Raw genomic sequence first — 6444 nt, forward strand, 5'->3', positions numbered from 1 at the left:
ATGATTACTGAGAAATTAATTACATTGAATTGAAATTTCAAGTCACATTTCATAGACATTGTTTGAGTTTCCTTATAGATGATTTCCACAACTCGAATGCTCAAGGGTTGTTGGGTTGTGGTAGCATAAGGCCACACCGTAGAGACTGGTCTGAACAACTCAAACGAGCTTAATCCCTTTTATTTTGATTTCAAGAGCTCCAAAACTTAGATATGATCCTTTCCAATGTCTTTATGGATAAAGTTTCGAACTTTATCCATTAGGAAGGTCCAAACCACCAAGATCTAAATTTTAAGTTTCAAACGGACCCAAAAATACATCTTTATCAACTTAATCGATTAAGTCCAAGTCTCCCAATTTCATATCTAAATCAACAAGATGTATAGATGGATAAAGTTTACAATTGTCTCCATAATAATGTCATAATCTTTCAAGATCTAAACTTTAATAAACCAAAATGACCTAAAGGACCAAGATAACTAGATGGTTTTAAGGGAAGGCAAAAGATCACAACTTTCATACTCCATGAGGCCCATAAAGCATTGGTTTTAAGGGAAGGAAAAAGATCATAACTTTCATACTCCATGAGGCCCATAAAGCATTCTAACAAATTAAAAGATGTTGTAGTCCACTCAACTCCAAGATCACCCATAAAATGGACCAAAAGTGCCAAAAACCCCAAATTACAAGATCTAAAGAACTAGATACCAAGATTAGAACTTTATACTTACAATAGTCTATAAATGTAGTGTCTTTAATGGATCCAAAGTTGAAGCATCATTCCTTGCAACCAAAAGAACCTTCATGATCTTTGAACTTCATCAAAATAACATAAAAAGCATCCATAATAGGAGAGAAGAAAAGCTCAAAGCTTGAAGGTGGAGGCTATGGTTTCTCCCAAGGGGTCCTAAAGGTGGTGGAGGCTACTAAAATGACATAAAATGCGGAACCTTCTGCTTAAATATGTTGAAACCCCTAAAATCGTGGGTGCGGGCTTGACTGGTCATCGTGTCGTGGCAACGTTCCGTTGTGTTGTGGCGACAGTTTCCCCCCAAATTCACATCAACTTCAAACAGCCATAGCCTCTTCGTTTCAACTCTGTTTTTGGCTATCTTTATCTTCATGGAAAGTTATTGATGAGCCTCACACTTTTATCTAGTTACTTTTGGCTTAACACATGTCGAACTAAAAACCATAAACCATGCAAAAAGCCTAACAAATAGTTTTCCCAATTTACCCTCTGGCTCCAAAACACAAACCAAGGGCTTGGATTACATAATCATATTATCAACATCCCATAAGGTCTAAACCCTATTCCATTGAAGCCTAAGGCATTTAATTGATCCATTTGTTGTCCATAATCCCGAAATAAGAAACTTCTCAAAATAGGATGTTGCATTTCTCCCTCACTTAAACTGGATTTCGTCCTCAAAATCCGTCTTGATTAGAATCTCTGAAAATGACATCAACATATTCCAAAAGCTCCCTTTAACCCCTTCGGAATCAAGGCATCTATATAGAGAAGTTGAGAGACCGCTTATAACATCCCAAAATTTAAGACCAAAAATTTCATTTTTATATTAATAAAACCATCATCCAAAACATGTTCATAAAACCATAAAAGAAATCAGAGTATGTCAATAATCATCCAAGTACATCAAGTCAAAAAAATATTGAACAACGTGGTGTGTGCGATGTGATCATCTTGAGCCCTTCCCCTTTGATCCGAAAGTACCTGAAACATAAACTGAAAACCGTAAGCACAAAGCTTGGTGAGTTCCTCATACCATACATATCAAACATACAATGGTCCTTGCCTAACAACCATCGGGCCTCGCTCGAAACAGATATGTCAATAACATAAGATGGGCCCCACCTCATCACATTTATCAGGCACCGCCTAGCATCGGGCCCTGTCCGATATACATATCACATACTATATATGCAAGAGTCACACAGATAACTAGCATCCTAATCATAATAAATCATGGGTCGACATTGGTGCCTTCGACTCTGTAACATCTGGATTTCCAGGTATGATAAAATGAGTACTTATTTTCGAAGTTATGAGGAGTAACTCGACGAGTTGGCGCCTTAACTCGTCGAGTAGGATCACGACTTGGTGACGTGGAAAATGAATGGACTCGACGAGTCGGCAAGCGGACTCGCCGAGTCAGCGCTGTTAACATAAACCCTAATTCTCTCGGGAATGGGCCTATTTAAAGGCACTTATAGCCTCCTTGGCCCCTTCTCGTCAGTGTCTTCGTCCCTTGAGAGAAACCCTAGAGTTAATTATGAGCTAAAGAGGAGAAAGAGGCTAAATGGAGGTCATTTCTTGAGAAGAAGGTCAAGGGTGTTGCAAGGATCTTATAGGAGAGTTGGTGGATCAGTTTCATCTTCATTTCAAGCTTCAGATCTAGTACAAGCTCTTGTCTCCCTTGTGTTTGAGTAGATTTCCTTTGCTGAAGCAGACGTCTAGTTTCTTCCATTTGATGATCCAACATCATTTGGATCATCGCTTGTACCCCAACCATTGTCATTGGCTCAGGTGTTGCTGCTACAATAGGTGCTTGCTCAAGCACTGGTGGTTGATTCCTGTTTTCATCTGCGTTTCCAACGCCACTTATAGTTCTTACCATTTTTGATCTATACACCGAATAAGGTGAAATTAGATTCTTATTCACGATAGATAATTAAATTGTCCATATCACTCCAAAACGTTTACATGCTAGTTCTAATACCGTCGTCATACGCTTAGAATCCTAAACACGTAAGGTCTCAATATCCAGTTGGCAACAAACCGTAGATCTGAACAAATAATATTATATATGGAAAACACATAACATTTAGCACATAAAATCATTTTAGGAATCCTTCCTAAAATAAACTAGTGCTCATGTCTAAAATATAACAGACACTTATCTCACATTCTTCACTTAGCATTCTAAGTTTAAGTCTAGAAATCCTACAAATTCCTAGCTCACTAATGCTCTGATACCAACTGTGACATCCTCAAAATCACGGCCAGAAAAGATCGGTTTAAAAGAGTTGCGGAATTTATTCCCAAACAAAATATGATAAAATAATATTTACCAAAGCATTTCGTAAAGAAATGTATTTTTCATTATATACCGAAACTCGGGATGTCATGTTCTAATTCAAACCAAAAGCATAAATGACACATTATAAGCCTTACAACAGTTATATATACAACTACAAGCCTATAAACAAAATAACTTAATGATTTATCCATCTTATGCCCTCGTGCCACTACCTGTAATACAAATGAAACTGAGTGGGTCGGGCTTGGGAGCCTGGTGAGCATATAGGGTTTTCAACCCACAATAAATAATTATATTTAATTTCACCAACCAACAATAACCCGATTACTCATTCCCGTTATCCTCACTTTACGTCCCTAAAACAACTATCACAAGGGACCTAGTCTAAGGATTTTCATCGGGATGGACATTACTGCAAAGGGGTTTCCTCAAAAATAGATGTCCTAAAGGCAACCATGAGGGGGATAGAGTACACCGGTGAACACATCGTTCACAACACCTACAGGTTATGAACCTACCAGCATTCCACTGGACAGTCTAGAAAGAGTCTGTGGTCGTCATCCATACTCTGCTAGATGACCAGATCAACAATAACATCGAGGCCTCTCATCATTTTTATTTCATTACACGTCAACTACTTACCCATGCTCTACCCAATATTTTTGTAGATAAACATATATATACACACACACACACACATTCATACACAACTTAAAACCTGTATAATATATTCATTCAATACTCATTCCAACTAACAGATAATATATAAACACATAGCACGTATTTTATAGAGGATAATTCATATCTATGTGTTAGTAGAAAGAAACTACACACTCACCTGATAATACGATGATCGGACATCACTAGGGCTCTAAATGTAGTATTCTTCGGTGAAACTGGGATGCTTCCTTGAAAACCGGGCTTTTCGTGGGCAGAGTTTCGGCTCGGGAACTCTATTTGTCGGGATCTTCGGGGCTTCGAGACTAGCTTCGGGTGTCGGGATGATACTAAGGCTTCGGGGGTATAACTTGCACGTAAAGCGAAGTAATATGGGGGAGAGAGAAGAGATTTGGCAACCATAAACGGCCGGACTCGACTTCTATTTATAGGAGGGGTCTGGCACTCGAACGCGGCACGTTCCCTCCTGGTACGCACCGCGTTCCCTGAACGTTGGGCGTTCCTCCGAATGTTGCGCGTAGGAGCGGGGTTCCGTCCCAATCCCTTATCCGTTTGACACAGTATCGACGTGGCCCAACCAAGGCCTAGCATATGAACGCGGGGCATTCCCCTTTGGGATACGTGCCTCGAACTTCAGAAAATCATTACTCTCGCATATGATCTCCATTTTCGACGTTCTTTATATCCACACGTAGGTGAGATTATGCTCTACAACTCTCATTTAGACTCCATCGGCTAATTTTCACTTTATTTTTATTATATTATTTTTAGTAGGTCGGGACAGGAAAACTCCGTTAGAAATTGACATCCGTTTCTGTCTGTCTTTCTTCCGTTGCACTACTATCGACGAGATCTTCGATTCTCTTTTAGATTGTTTCGGCTAGAAATCACTCGATCTCATATTCGAACTTTGGGCTGCATATTGCTAAGGCGAAACTTAGAAAAATCATAACTTCCTCATACGAAGTCAGATTTAGACGTTCTTTTTATGCACGTTCTCAGTTTAACGTATTCTACGACTTTCGTTTAAATCACTAAGGCTAAATATCGCTTTATTGTAAATTCACTATTTACGTCATGTAGTGTCGTACCGGTTCTGTCGCGAAACTTCGATAGGTCATAACTCCTTCGTTATAACTCGGATTTCGGCATTCTATATATATCCGAAATCCTTGTCACGACCACTACAACTTCCTTCATAGATATCAGGTTTATCTAATATTGTAACAACCCAATTTTCACGTCCAAAAATTTCGTTTGTAAAACATTACTTAGAAAGCATTAATGATTAAAACATTGTTTAATTAAACCATTTCACATTGAAAACCTAATTTGAAATCCACAACATGTAAACAATCAAAACATCAGAGTATCAATCCCAAAATAATCTCATAACTGCGGAAGCAAGAGAGTGTGTGTGACGTGCTGCTACCGCGCCGGCTCCTTTCCCCTAGCTGAGGAGGTACCTGAAACCAAAACTGAAAAACGTAAGCACAAAGCTTAGTGAGTTCCCCCACTGTACCACATACCATAACAATCACATAACATACATCTATCGTCAGACATATCTGAGTGCCCGACCTACCCCTTCGGTCCTCTCGACCGGATATTGCCTAGCATACCTGGGTGCTGGCCTCCCCTTCGGTCCTCTCGACCAGATACTGCCTAACATATCTGGGTGCTGGCCTCTCCTTCGGTCCTCTCGACCGGATACCGGAGACTACTTCTCCCCTCTACTACTACCACTTAATATGCACCACAGTATCAGAATCTATCTGGCATGGCTGGGTATAACTACCCCTTCGGCCCTATCGACCGGATATCTTAGGGACTATCTCCCCTACTACCACTAACACATAGCATCACACCATACTAACACATAAGCATGGAACAGGTAGTAGTAACCCTAGATGATTATCACGGAGACAATCATCCACATACAATTCCTACTGGTGGGCCGGCATTGTGGCCGTAGACCCACTGCTACTGGAAGGTAACTCACCTCGAAGTAGCTGCTGATCTGATCGGGAACTGACTGCCTACCGCTGCTGCTGCTGCTCCGGAAATCCTTCGGCTGCAACTCCCACAACATACTCAATCAATCACTACTAACTGGCCTTTGGGTAAAATGACCATTTTACCCCTGATCATGTCATAAGTCAAAGTCAGAGTCAACTTTCAGTTAACCCGACTCGCCGAGTTGGCTCTCCAACTCGCCGAGTCCCTATCCAATCGATTGCCCTGGATCCCGTCCCTACTCATCGAGTTAGGCGTTGACTCGACGAGTTCTTCTTCTAAACTGAGGTTCAAGTCCTTCATCCTACTCGCCGAGTTGTATGAACAACTCGCCGAGTTCATCTTCATCCGAAGAACACTTTATGCTGTGACTCGCCGAGTTGTATGAACAACTCGCCCGAGTCTGTTCTTGATCTAAGGAGATTGCCTTGAACTCGCCGAGTCAGGGCATGGACTCGCCGAGTTCCTCCATGGATGAGTTTGGCTTCCAACTCACTGAGTCACACCCCGTGACTCACTACTCGCACTCAACACAACGAAAAGGGGACAACTCGGAGACTCGCGAGCAAACTCGCCGAGTCGTCGCCATACAATCACTATATACGCGATATTGCTCGATTCCAGTATATGCCATTCACAGATCTGGGCTCCTAGAACATGAATGACACGTAAAGTTTCCAACTTTACG

The sequence above is a fragment of the Lactuca sativa genome, chromosome 9 (genome assembly GCF_002870075.4).
Source record: "Lactuca sativa cultivar Salinas chromosome 9, Lsat_Salinas_v11, whole genome shotgun sequence".
NCBI classification, from domain to species: Eukaryota; Viridiplantae; Streptophyta; class Magnoliopsida; order Asterales; family Asteraceae; genus Lactuca; species Lactuca sativa.